This window comes from Balaenoptera borealis, assembly GCF_965194805.1.
Source record: "Balaenoptera borealis genome assembly, chromosome: 6".
Lineage (NCBI taxonomy): Eukaryota > Metazoa > Chordata > Mammalia > Artiodactyla > Balaenopteridae > Balaenoptera > Balaenoptera borealis.
Window position 1 is genome coordinate 38,925,607 of NC_138863.1, and position 15,040 is coordinate 38,940,646.

At 40.1% G+C, this 15,040-nt stretch overlaps 1 protein-coding gene across 9 annotated transcripts in view; it reads left to right on the top strand.

The window, feature by feature from the left end:
* The window catches only part of HECW2 (HECT, C2 and WW domain containing E3 ubiquitin protein ligase 2), a 433,539-nt gene that overhangs the window by 106,809 nt on the left and 311,690 nt on the right, over positions 1–15,040 (top strand). The gene's annotated exons all lie outside the window — the stretch shown is intronic.

Below are 15,040 nucleotides of genomic sequence, written 5' to 3' on the forward strand. Positions count from 1 at the left end.
GTCAAATAATTACCACTTCAAAATTTGGAGATTAGTGACTAAAACTGTTAGGGAAATGCAAAGGCTCCAAATGCCATTTCAGAGTTGTAATGTGATTGGTCTTCTTGCTGGAATCCCTGTGATATTTTAATCCAGAAGGAGTGTGGGTTTGTTACTAAGAAATAGCTTAACAGTGATAGCCATAATTCTTCATAATCATTACCCAGTTCAGGATCTGTGCTTTCCACAACTGCACAGACTACCAGATGCAAACAGTTGGTCTCCGCTGTTCAATTTATAAGGAGAGATTTACAAAATTAATGAATAATAGCTACATCCAGCAAGTGCTTCCTGTGTATTGTTTAAAACCATTACATGAAGCACCTTACACTCACTATCTCATTTAATCCCCACAAAACCCTATGAGTTAGATGCTATTACCTCATTTTACAGATGCGAGGCTGAGTGCCAAGCCCTCACAACAGGTGTCTGCAATCTAATGTAGGATGATGGTGATAGGACACTGTAGAGTCAAAAAATGGAATGGTAGGGTTTTTGAAAGTTAGCATTTGCATACATTCTTTGGAAAACTAGGTCATCAAGAACAATAGGCCTAATATCTCATTTTTGCTTCAAAGAAAAAGTTATCTTTTGAGGCTAAAATTAGCTTAAAAAAAAATCTTCTGGTTAAGTACTTAACTGATTTTAGAAGAGTAATTAGTAGCATTCTGCCATTTTGTCCCCTAACAGGTAATGAAGGGGTTTGTAACTGAAGGGCTTTTTGTAATGAACTCTTGATTTGCATACAAGGCCTGTTTTGTGAAGAAGAGCATCTGGCTGACTGCTGAACTGGCATGAAACTTTAAAAATGTCAAGAACATCTAGGGACTTCCCTGGTGGTCCAGTGGTTAAGACTCCGTGCTTCCAATTCAGGGGGCATGGGTTCTGACTGCGGTGCAGCCAAGGAAGAAACAAAGGAAAGAACATCTATTTAGCATTTACTAACTGGCATGTACTGTGCTTAAGTACTTCACATGTGTTATTTTATTTCATCCTTACAAAGACCCAGTGGTGTGGATCCGGTTACCACTATCTGGCCAGTGAAAAAGCCGAGGTCCAGAGAGGTTGAGGGCTTTGCCTAGAGCCGCATAGCTCATAAATTGCAGAGCTGGGACTCAAACCAGGGCTGCCAGTCTTCAAAACACATGTTTTAAACCACTATATTAGATTGTAATTCAACATATATTCATATGTTAAGAAGGCCTTGAGTTTGGGAATGGTGAACAAATTTGTAAACTCATTGGGTCTCTTCCTTTGTGAAGGCAGTGGTTAATTTTTATACTGTGAAAGGTGGAAATAATCTATTATTAAAAGAAGGCTTTGACCCTTTGACTAAGATAGCTTTGAAGGTCTTTTTAATAGCTAGGATTTTATGAAAATTGAGACCTAGTGAATATACAAGATTATTATTTGCACAATGATAAGAGAATTTGGGCAGATTATTTTCTTTAAAAGTACCTCACTTACCCTGAGGCCAAGTACCTGACAACATATCTGTGCCAAGCAACATGCCTGGGTTTATACCCTGGATCCACCTCCACTAGCTGTAAAATGGGGGTTCTTTTGCTTACCCCCTAGGGCTGTTGTGAGGATTTAAGGGGTTAGTACTTGCAGAACACTAGGGCAGTACTGGGCACACAGTTCACCCTCAGCACACTTAGCTTTTAGAGAATGTGGAGGACAAAGAAGGCCTTTGTGAAGCCAAAGTATATGTCCCAGAGTTCATGCGTTAAAATAAAAGCACATAAGAGTGTGAGGGCCATAGGTGTGACATTAGACTCGATCGATTGGCACCTCTAAGTTTGGAACAGTGAGGACATATGTAATTATCTAGTTTCTCACTGAAAAGCAAAATCAGCACACTAGAAAAGGAAGTGGCTGGTTGGCTGTCTGAAAATAGGCTCAGAGGCAGCAGACACAGAAAAATAAAAAGTGCAGGAATTCCAGAAGCAAAATAGTTTGAGGTTATCTAATGTACGGACAGGCAATTCTGAGTAGGCCTCTTAGAAGAGACAGGTGTTTACACATGCTTCAGTTGAAGGACCACATTTTAGGTAGAGTGGTTCTGGACCATTAACTTGGGAAATGCTAGGTAAAAGAGGAATTGGTTTGTCTAATTTCCTTGTAATGTTGTCAGGTATACAGGAAAGGAAAAGAAAAAAAGGCTTGTCTGCTATCTTATTAAAATAGTAATATTTTCTTCTGACTGCAGATTAATTATTAGTTATAGAAAAGCACAAGAGGATAATAAATTAACCTACCATTCTACCACTTGTCTGGTGTGTATCCAGACAGTCCTTTTTTAAGGAATACACACATACATATACGTACACACACACGTATAATATATGTGTATGTATATAAAATATACATTTAAAAGGATATATGTATATTATACATATATAGATATATATTATGCATATTAAAATATATTTAATATATAAAATATATTTTAGGAATATATAAACATAATATATGTATGTATATAATATATACATTAAATATATATACACATACATATGTAAACATATGTATATAAAATATATATTATATAATATGTATTTGGGAATATATATGTACATTTTATATGTATGTATATAAAATACACATTTTCAGAAATATATACATATATACATATATTATGTTTAAAATATGTATTATATGATATATAAAATATATATTTAAGGAACATATATGTACATTTTACATGTATGTATATAAAATATACATTTTAAAAGAAATATATATACATATGTATGTACATATAGTAGTTACTGGAGGTTATGTCAAAGCACCCATAAAAAATCCTTTGAATCAATCATAAAAGGGAGTGTAGAAGATTTTTTGTGTGTTACGTGGGAAGAACTTTTTATGCACATTAAAGTTGGAGAATACTGAGCTAGATGAAAGAAGATATGTATCTGCCATGGCATTTGGTTCCTTTTGGGTTTAAGGTAACTCCAGATCAAGGTGGAGAATTCTAAAATGTTCTAGTTGACCTCCAGGATTTACTCATTTTTGTTTTAATATCAAGCTTCTATTACTTTTGTATATTTCAATAGATTTATTGTGTGTAATTTCATCTTAAGAAAGGTTGAATTCTAAAATCAGGACATAAATAACAGGCATACCCAAAATAAATGCGGAATAGTTGAAAACTGTGGGGTCATGGTGTAATACTGTTTTGGACACTTTAAAAATTTTAAATTTAATTATAGTTTAAACATTTCCTATATCTATAAATATTTTTAGTAGGAACTTAGTATTCTGTCTTTTAAATGTGCCGTAATTTCTTTAACCTTTGAGTGTTAAGGTTGTTTCCAGATTTTGATGTTATGTATCATGTTAATGAGTATAAGGGCACTCACCTTTTTATGCATATCTTTGGGGAAAATTCTTAGTCATGGAATTATAGGTCAAAAATATGTAATTTTTAAGGTGAATAATTTGACATATATTACTAAATTCTTCTTCAGAAATGGTGTACTGTTTTCCTTCCCTTCATTCATGCTGTTACTGATATTTTAAAAGTAATTAAATCATTGTTCTCATGGAGTTAATTTAAGTTCTGGCCTGAAATAATTTATTTTTTCCCTTCTGACCCTACAATTAATACAATTCATGGTCCAAAATGGAGGAATCAAAGGAATGAAGAAAATCAAGACTATGGATTGCAGGTCTGGGAGGGTGATCGTTAGCTCTCTAACATGATTGTTATGATCTGGGCAGCTTGGTAATGTGGTGATTACTGAAATGACTGTCCCTGGATCCTGGAAATCTATACTTGGTAAAAGATAGTTGCAGGACCAAGTGGTTAGGAGAGGGAAATAACACAATCTTACAGTAGATTTAAAGTATGGAAAGCCTGCCTGGATTGATTTAAATTGTACTTGTTCAGTGCTGTTCAACAGCATTATTGTTGAAGGCAGGTGAGCTTCTGGGTGGGCACCTGGGAACCTGTAGGCTTTGTGACTGGAATGAAGGCTGCCCATTCTGTGTGCTGTACAGAAGCTCTAGGATCTAGTCATGGAAAGTAGCTCATTCCTTCCCCTTTACCTCTCCTTTCATTCCTGTTTCCTCTTTCTTTCAATATGGTTGCATGATTTATCAGTTATAGTCCGTGGTTCATTAGATTTGATGCTTATTAATTTTCTGTCCTTAAATGACTATATATGTGTAACTAACACATGAAAGATACTGATGAAAAATTAAGTGCTGTCAAGATGGATGAAGCATCGATGTTGTTCAGGTCTGGTTTGTAGAACCCCTAGCCTAGAGCCTGGCACAGAGTAGGTATGTGTTATGGGCTGAATTGTGCCCCCTTCAAAATTCACACGTTGAAGTCCTAACCCCCATTACCTTAGAGTGGACTGTATTTGGAGATAGGGTTTTTAAAGAGATAATTTTGTTAAAATGAGGTCATTAAGGCGGGCCTTGACCCATATGACTACTATCCTTATAATAAGAGGAGATTAGGACACAGTCACACACAAAGGAAAGACCAAGTGAAGACGAAGGAGAAGGTGGCCATCTACAAGCCAAGGAAATTGGCCTCGAAAGAGTGAACGCTGCTGCACCTTGATCTCAGATTTCTATCCTCCAAAATTGTGAGAAAATAAATTTCTGTTGTTTAAGCCACCTAGTCTGTGGTACTTTGTTGTGGCAGCCTAGCAAACTAATACAGTATGTCACAAACATTTGTTGAATTAATGATTGTCTTTTGAATTCCTCTGCTGACTTTTAAAAATTATAATGCTTGCTGAATGACTTTAACTGGGTTGTGATATTTTCTTGATAAAACTTTTCGATATGGTGAGGTAGTGACCTTGCTTATTCTAGAAAAGTATAAATATACCTTCCAAGTGGGGATCTAATTAGGAAGCGGTAGATAAACAGATGCTGTCTCACTGAAGGCCCTTAACATAGGCTTTAGGTTGCTGAACTTTGTGTTTCAAAGACCCTCCCTTGTGTTCAAGTTTAATACACATTTCATTGATATGTTTGTACTTTTTTTCCTCCCTGAATTTTTTCTGGCTACTAGCCTGCTTTTATTTAAGAATCGTTTTCCTAAGGTCAGTGGCTTCAACTTGGAAACCTTAAATTGAAGTGTAATGAGAATTAATTTTATTCCTAAAGGCATTGCCTTACGTCTTAGGTCATTTAAAATACACATTAATGCAACTGTGAAATAGGTACCTAGACAAAGGAAATGACAGGCATTTAAAATAATATGTGAAAGCACTGATTTCTTTTCCTGACTTTGCTTATGAATTTGTTATATCTCTTAATTTCTTGAAAAATGAGAGTGATGTGAGGGTGATGTCCTCAGGTTTCTGGTGTGTTCTGAATGTCTTTCCAGTTGGTGTTGGCCCCTGAGACTGTGCTGTCCTCCTCTGCTCCAGGGAGCATCTCCATGTTAGGTACTTACCTATTGTGCTCATGCAGCTGATACACTGGCCTGTGGGCTCCTTGATGGTGAGGATATTGTCCTATTGGAATTGCAGATCTCCCTTGACTCTAGCAAGTGCCTTCCATGGAGTAGGTGCTTGCTGTGCACTTGAATGAGTGAATGAGGCACTTGGCAGATGTGAAAATACTGTTGGGTCACCTAAGTGAGTCACTTCGTAAATTGCTTCTTAAAGATTCTATACAGTAGCCAAGTTGCCTGACATAGTTTAGAAGTGTTATACAATTACAGATGCTCTGAATAATTTTAGGTTAAGATAAAAATGAGGTTCTTTAAACTTGGAAGGTGAGGCAACCAACCTAAAGACACCTTGCAGACTTACCTGGATTGAGATTTGTGAAGAACATGCAAGGTAATGCTATACTTACAATGAAATATTTTAAAAATGAAACAAATGTAGCTCAGTGCTCATAGGATGATCTTTCATACTCTCTAATAGCAGCCATACTTGCTGTCAAAATAATATGAAAACAGAGTGTGAGTCAAAAATGATGCCATTGTTGTAATATATAAATTGCTTATTTACTGATACATTTTGCTCTGGCCAAGTCTTAAAAGACAATAATAAACAAAAAAAGACAATAATAAAACCTCCTTCATTTTTTTTTTTTAAAGGAATTCCTTTATTTTTATTATTTATTTATTTATTTATTTATTTATGGCTGTGTTGGGTCTTCGTTTCTGTGCTAGGGCTTTCTCTAGTTGCGGCGAGCGGGGGCCACTCTTCATCGCGGTGCGCCGGCCTCTCATTATCGCGGCCTCTCTTGTTGCGGAGCACAGGCTCCAGATGCGCAGGCTCAGTAATTGTGGCTCACGGGCCTAGTTGCTCCGCGGCATGTGGGATCTTCCCAGACCAGGGCTCGAACCCGTGTCCCCTGCATTGGCAGGCAGATTCTCAACCACCGTGCCACCAGGGAAGCCCTAAAACCTCCTTCTTTAATCAGCTGATATAACTGATAATCAGATATCCCTCGTGTTCTCATTATATCCTCAACTTACGTATCGGGGATCTAATATATATACCATATAAGGTATTGCTAGGGGGTAAGACACCACAATTTTGTAAAAATATTGCCATACTTATGGGACATCATTCATAAATATTAAATTTACAACTCTAGAATGAAGGCAGAGTGAATATTATCTTTAGAGATGGGGAAATTGATGCCCACTGAGATGATGATATGCTCGAATACATTGGCTAGCAGTACCTGACAAAACTGGAATCTGAACTCCCATTTCCATTTTTAGTTCCATGGTCTTTCCACTAGTTCCACCTTTCTAAAATAAATGGCATATTTATAAGGAAAATGGTTCCTAGGTTTAATCTGAGTGGAGTTATAAATACATGTAATCTCTGCATTAATATTAGTGTTTGGCGCTATAACTAACACCAATAGTTCCTACATTTTCAAGATAGGATTTAACTTAGAGAAAATAAGAACTTGTATAATAATGAGATTTTAATTTATTTTATATTAAAATAAATGTACTTTAAAATGTCTTGTGCAAGAGGATCTACCAACCTATGAAAACCTGTGCACTTCTTAAATACTGCCATGTAACCTGGATGCTTAATAACAAAAAAGCTTAGTTCACACAGTTGTCCTTTATTAGACCTGAAAACTGAACTAATGAAAGCCACCAGGGACTTCCCTGGTGGTCCAGTGGTTAAAGACTTCGCCTTCCAATGCAGGGAGTGCGGGTTCGATCCCTGGTTGGGGAGCTAAGATCCCACATGCCTTGTGGCCAAAAAACCAAAACATAAAACAGAAGCAATATTGTAACAAATTCAATAAAGACTTTAAAAATGGTCCACATTAAAAAAAAATAATTAAAAAAATTAAAAGAAAAAGAAAAGCCACCAAAAAAAGTTTTCTGTCTTGGCACAACCTTCCAGAATCCTCTCCCAGTGGAGTCACGAAAGTTGCACTTAATTTCTCTAGCAGCATGTAGCAACACATGTGAAATGTTGTCTACCAGGAAAGCCCATTAGGGACTCATTGCCCAGGGTTTTTATCAGGGCTGGTCATGTCAGCATCCTCTGCTTGGCACGCACTGAAATACCAGACTCCCAGGAGGAAGGCAGGTTGTCAGCATAAACAGTATTGTTTGCATAAATAATTTTGACAAAGTGAGCCACTGTAATCAGGAAATGATGGGAACCTCCTGAAATCCAAGTTTCAATGTACCAGCCAAGGGCCAACCTTGTAAACTCACCTTTCAAAGGACAGCACTCTCAGGACTGGGAGGCTGACTCTTTCTTCACCCAAGATATATTTCAGCACAGGGAAGAAAAATAGCTTTCATTTCCATTAGACATATAGCTGGAGGAATGTGAGCCTGGAACTGTAGGCAACCCATATTGCCTTCACTAAAAAGTGTATCATCTTGGGATTGACACAACAGAAGAAAAAAAAGAGAGATGGAAAAAGAGAAACCACATTCTGCTGAGCCCCTAGATACAGCCATACCTGCAGCTCAAAGCTTCCCTGGATGCTTGTTTTGTGAGTAAATAAATTCCCTTGTTTTATCTAGAAAAAAAAGTTTTTTGTTCTAAAGTTTGTGGAAATGCCAAATGGAAGATGTTTGTTATTATTTTTTATTTATTTATTTATGTTTTTAATTTTTGGCTGTGTTGGGTCTTTGTTGCTGCGCGTGGGCTTTCTCTAGTTGCGGTGAACAAGGGCTAGTCTTTGGTGCGGTGCGCAGGCTTCTCATTGCGGTGGCTTCTCTTGTTGCAGAGCACAGGCTCTAGGCGTGCGGACTTCAGTAGTTGTAGCATACAGGCTCAGTTGTTGCGGCTCGCAGGCTCTAGAGTGCAGGCTCAGTAGTTGTGGCGCATGGGCTTAGCTGCTCCGCGGCATGTGGGATCTTCCTGGACCAGGGCTTGAACCCATGTCCCCTGCATTGGCAGGTGGATTCTTAACCACTGTGCCAACAGGGAAGTCCCTGTTTGTCATTATTTAAACATTTGAGCTTATAACTCCTTAGAAGTGGTCTTTACCTTGAAGGAGCTTGTGGCATAAAAGGGAAGATAAAAAAAGCACATGAATGCCTTTTAGTATAATGACATTTAGTATAAATGAATGATATGGTGGGTAAAGGGGAGATGTGGAATGAAATGTACGTTATCATTTTAAAGTCTTTGTGGAGGATGTATGTCTTGGGCTGAGTTGTAGAAAAACCTTATGGTAAAAGTGAGATGGTTTAGGGTAGTGGTTAAGGGTAGGTGCTCTGGAGTCTGATATCTTGGATTTAAATCCTGGCTCTACCCCTTACTAGCTATGTGACCTTAGATGAGTTACTTAAATCCTTTGGGCCTCAGTTTTGCCATCTATAAAATGGGACAATCAGTGGTACCACTCATGGGGCTGCAAAGATTTAAGCCATCAATACATACAAAAAATGTAGAATAGTGATCGGTGCATAGTAGGTGCTCAGAGAGTGGTCGTTACATGCGACCACTGGGGATAGAATTGTGGTGTGGAAGAGAAATTTGGGAAGCCAACAGCAGCTCCATGTTATCAGGTGGTGGTGACAATAACTCAGTTCCCAGGAAGACTGCTGACTTGTTGCAAGTCTTATAGAATATTGGAGAGAGTCAGACCAACCTGGGTTCATACCTTGTCCTGCCATTTACCTGACCTTCAGTTTCCTTGTGGGTTATTGTGAGACCTCAAATAAGATAACCTGTATTCAGCTCAGCAGATATATATTGAGTGTCTGCTGTGTACAGCCAGTTTTTTTAGGAGCTGAGGTTATAAAGAGAATCTCACTTTCTGTCCTGGAGGAGTGTACAGTCTAGTGGTATCAAGTCAGTATCACTGCTTAGGCAAAAAGTAGGTAAAAAGCTAGTGTGGTACCCAGCATGTAGGAGACCCTCCGTGAATGTTATCCTTCCTTCAGTACTCCCTTTAGCCAAAGGATCTTTGGAAGAACAGATTAGTACTAGGCTTGCCACGCATCTATTTAGGGCAGGGGTCAGCAGACTTCTGTAAAGGGCTAGATAGTAACTATTTTAGGCTTTGTTGGCCATATTGTGTCTTTTGCGATTAATTAACTCTGCTGTTGCAGTGAGAAAGCGGCCGTAAACGGTATGTATACGAATGCACGCAGCTGTGTATCAGTGAAGCTTCGTTTACAAAAGCAGGTGGCTAGGAGATAACTGAGGTAACCTGACTCTCTCAAGACTGGATTGAAAGTGGACAGGCCTGTGGGGAATCTGGATATTGACTATTGTCCTTGACACGCTTTATTTATAGTGTGTCAGCTCATGAAAACATGCCTGAAGAAGGAAGGAGTTCTGGTTTTGAAAGAAGTCAGATGTGTTGACATGCCTGAAACAGGATAAAACTGGGATATTTGGGAAGTGAGAGTGGGGCATGGTTGGGCCCCACAGAGGGGTGGTGTAGAGTCTACTGTAAACGTGTTGGCATTTCAACCGCATTATAGAGGTTGAAGTGACGGTAAAAGAGGAAGGTTTTTTTTCTATGTATGATGGGTGAAATGGGTTGAAATGACAACCCAGATATTTGAATAAATGTCATTGATTCATCGATGTTGAATTCCAAATGGACCTTAGAGATTGGGTGGTCCAGTCTCGTTTCAGTGATGAAGAAATTGAGGCCCAGAGAGGGGCAGTGACTTGATCAACTTGGATCCTCCTTTTAGTGCTTGGCTGGCTCTTGAACCCAAGTGTCTAGATCTCCTTTCCTCTGTGTGTTCAGCAGCACAATGCCTAGAACTTTAGGAAAGACTGAAACGATGATTTGATCCCCGTCACTAAAATGCTACTTCTCTAAGTTACAGCTGTCTCCTTCTTTCTAATATAGTGTTTCCATAACCAGTGAAGTGGGCTGATGGCATGATGAGGCTGATTTTCTTTGGAGACCACCCTTTGGCCTGTAATACAGTTGGGGCAGCTTTTTGCTAGGGCACCTAACAAACACTTGTCTTTATGTACCGTGGCCATTAGATTCATTGTAATGGAGTTTCCAGGACAGGTAAAAATGTAGGCCCCAAACAGGTTCCAGCTTGCAGGATGCTGAGCTGAAGTCCTACTTTTGTGCAAGCTGTGAGTCTGTGATTTTATTTACAAACGTTTTTGTCAGTCTTTTTCAGTTTCCTGGAAACATTTCTGTCTCTAGATGTATTTTTATAGCCTTGGCTGCATTCCAAGATGGTCGTTTAAGGTGGGTCAGCCTTGAACAAAAGTGGTTGATAACTCAGTTTTATACCTAAATTCCAGAGAACAAAGGGGAGCAAGGAAAAGGAACTGAAGAATTATTCTAGCTCAGCCAGGGCAATCTCACTTTAGCATGATGCAGTCTCTAAAGCCTGAACAAAGCATCATCTAGGGCAGAATTTCTAATTAAATGAATGAACTCAGTAGATATTGGACTGGTTACCATATAGCATTTGAAAATATGCTGGACTCTGTGCCAATAAGTTATTAATATTAACATTATGTCTTATTTCACAAGATGTTAGACTAATACCGTATGACTTGTACATGCAACTTAAGGCAACTGATACATATTATACTATTATTAAATTTATAATGGTATTAGCAGTCATTTTAGTATTCAGTTTAGTAGTCATGAGGCATTTTTGGTTAATGGTTATTGTGAAAATAGTGTCAGTGACTATGGGTTCACCTGCTTTAGACAGGATGGATATCTGCATCTGGGAGTTTTATTTCTAATGTTTAAAATCATACCTTTAGAGCTGCAGGAGTTTTCAGAGATCCTATAATCCAGCATCCTCATGTTACAGATGAAGAAGCTGAGGGCCTAGAGAGGTTAAATCATCTACCTGGAATCCTGTACATCTAATTAGTAGCAGAACTATGACAGACAGCCCAGGTCTATTCTTAAGAAGGCAGGAATAATTAGAATTTTTTTTTTTCCTTTTGGGATGGGAGAAGATTTTAAGAATGCTATCACTTTCTCTACACGAGTTTCCCGAAGTCAGTCTTTGTATACTGTTTCCTCCAGATCCTGACATGTAAACCAGCTTTACTCCTTGCTTCTAAGTATTATAAAAAAATCAGGAGGGATTTTTGTGGTACCTACATGTGCAAAGCACCAAGTAAGTAGCCTTGGAGGAATCAGTAAGGCAGCCCTGATCTTAAGGATTTACAAGGAGCCTTGCCCTTCTCTACCCTGAAGTGGAGAAAAGGTCAAGATGGCAGCAGACGGTGAAAAATTTCAGACTCGGAACGTGGTTCTGTAGCCTGAAGGCAGTGAGAAGCAGCAAACAGTGAAATTGTTTGTTGGATCCCAGGACATACAACACAAGCCTGGAGAGGAAGAAGAAGCATGGGTTTGCCATGGCCAGGATTGGGAGGGCAGGGCCTGGGTCCTGCTGGGGCGAATTAGGGCGTGAATGTATGAATTGAAAAAGGTTTACTCAAAGAGATTCAGCCGACGAGATGAACCAGCACCCTTTTTAGGAGAATCCTTGATTCTTGAGACTATACTTTTCAAGTCCATGGGGCAGTAAAGGGAAGGAATCGGGATCTGTGAATTTGGCAGCTGGGAGCAGAGGAACAGAATAGGGAGGATGGTGGATGTGAATGGTGAGCTCCCATCAGGTGATGTCCTGCAGGCATCTGGTTGGGCAAAAGGAGTAATCTAGTCCAGAGTAACTGAGCTGAGTGCCGTCAATAGCAAGGTGTTAAAAAGGTTCCTCATCACCTCAGTAGTAATAAAAATGGAACAGATGATTCCTGTGAACCAGGCAGTGTATCAAATGCTTCTTCATGGTATTGTTACATCTCATAATCCTCCAACAACTTAATGAAACAACTGCCATTATTATTTCCTGTGTTAGAGATGAGGACATGCAGCCATTGGATCTTACTCAAAGTTTTGTTGCCCAGTCTCGGAAGAGATGTCTGAAACCAGGAAATATGATCCCAAAGCTTGGACCCTTAACCATTATGCTTTTATGCCTCTTTAACTGTAACTACAATGCTATGATCACACCTAGAAAATGAACAGATCCTTAATTTCATTAAACATCTTGGTCTCATAAATGTTATAATATCTTTCCCCCATAAGGATTCAAAACCTTCCACAGAAGGCCCACGTATTGCAGTTGGTGGATATGTCCTTTAAGTCCCTTTTAATCTAATGAGTGCTCTTCCACCTAATTTTTTTTTTAATAAATAAACTTATTTATTTATTTATTTTTAGCTGCATTGGGTCTTCGCTGCTGTGTGCGGTGTTTCTCTAGTTGCGGCGAGCGGGGGCCACTTTTCATTGTGGTGCATGGGCTTCTCACTGCGGTGGCTTCTGTTGTTGCGGAGCACAGCCTCTAGGCGCGTGGGCTTCAGTAGTTGTGGTGCGCGGGCTCAGTAGTTGTGGCTCGCAGGCTCTAGAGCACAGGCTCAGTAGTTGTGGCTCACGGGCTTAGTTGCTCCGCGGCATGCAGGATCTTCCCGGACCAGGGCTCGAACCCGTGTCCCCTGTGTTGACAAGTGGATTCTTAACCACTGCACCACCAGGGAAGCCCTCTTCCACCTATTTTTTTCTTGTAGTTTAATTTTGGAAGGAATCAAGATATTTGTCCTATTAGAGTTTCTCACAGTCTGGATTTTGCTGACTGCATTCCTCATGGTTAGTTTAATATGGCCCTCTGTCCCCTGTATCTCTTGTAAATTGGTAGTTGGTTCTGGAGGCTTGAATAGATCTAGGTTGATTTTTTTTTTTTTTTTTTTGGCAAGACTACTTGGTACTTCAGAGGAGGTGGTGTGTTCTCATGTGGTAGATTCTGAAAGTCTGTAGGAAAAGGAACGTGTAACTCCAAGGTGCTGTCAGTTTTCTTGGGGAAAATGTTCCCACTGCTTGATGGAAAAGGTCTGGAAAACCTTTACCCCACCCCACTAGGCTGGGTTGAATGCTCTTCCTTTGTGCTTCCATGGCAAATGGTTCCATAGCACTTATCAAACTAAATTTTCCATTTCTGTGTCTGTCTTCCCCGTTTCAATGCACACTCTTCAGGGGACTGTGTAATTCTTAAATTTTGTAACATAGAGCATAACGCCTGGCATGTAGGCAGATAAGATTTGTTAAATCCGTTGAATAAATAAATGAATGGAGATAAATGCGTCCTTGAGGCAGGTTTCAGCCTGTGGTTATTGCTATGCTTGGTCAACTGTCGATGTTGTCAGTGTTTGGGTAGTAGGGCTTGGAAATGAGGAAAATAGGAATGCTTCTTTTAGTTTGATTATGAAATCAATACCCATCGTGGAAGTTGCTTAGCCTTTAGAATCCCAGTCTAAAAATAATTGGTTAATTAAAGAGGAACCTTTATTTTCTTGAGGTAAGTTATCAAGTTATAGCTATAGGCAAAACGGGACTGTTGCTTGTTGAAGCTGTGGCGTACCCAGTGACATTTAGAAGAAAACAAAAAGCAAGAGAAGCAGGCTGGCTTTACGGGTGTACGGCTAGTTCAGTCACACAAGGGGGGTCCCACGAGAAGGGCTCCATCCTTGGGGTGAAGTGCTCTGTAGTTGCTGTCTTGAAGTTCTTGATAATTTTACCTTTGAATTTGTGGTTTATGAAGGTGAAGTCCAGTGGGACAGTGGAGCATGTCCAGGAGCACGGAGCCCAGCCTCCCTGGGACAGATATTTGGCAGTCTGCTCCCTCACCTCCTGTACCTTGTCCGGCCTGGCCTGCTCCTGTCTCGACCATCAGACAACCACTATCCGGCCTGGGAGTCTGGGTGCAGGGAGCGTCAGGGTTCAATAAGCACACCCTGTGGTGTCTTGGTACCAGGCACGGTGGTGGTCATTCCCACCCTGGGCTGACAGCACCACAGTGCTTTCAGCAGGTCACTCAGTGGGGTGAGCCCCTCGCCCACTCCTAATTCAGGTACTGAGTGTGCCCCGACTTGGGGGTTGCAGATCTTTGGGATGCCCTGTCCCCTGTGGGTTGGGCACATGCCACATTGCAAGGGGAGATGCCTGCTTGACTTCACTGCCCCTGCCCCAGACCCTGTCAGTCCAGCCAGGGAGGGAGCTGGTGGCAGAGGGAACCTGCTAGCTGGTGGGTTGCACACTTATGCCAAGTTACGGGACAGGGCCCTTGGGTGCCTGTGAGGGTCTGTACTGGCCCAGTGAGTATCTCTGTACTCAAGGGAGTGGATATTAAGTGCCAAATTAAAAAACACCACGACAGGTCGGGGGGGATGCGGGGGGAGAGAGAGAGAAGAAAGAGAAAGGGTGGAAGAAAGGAAAAATTTTATATTTTAGAATCTTAATGGCACTTTTATCCCACTTTTTGAACAAGGAGCTCCACATTTTTATTTTGGATTGAGCCCTGCAAATTATGGAGCTGGCCCTGAAGAAGAGGTAGTTAGAAGGCATATGGAATGAGGGGGAGCTTGGTCATGGTGCAGCTAGCTCTCTCCATGGGGAGGGAGTGTGGCCAATTGACTTGGATTCTTATAGGAATGATGTTTCCTTAGCTGTTTTGTCTGAGGTACATTTTGTAAGGATATCTAAGTCCCCTTTTCTTTGATTT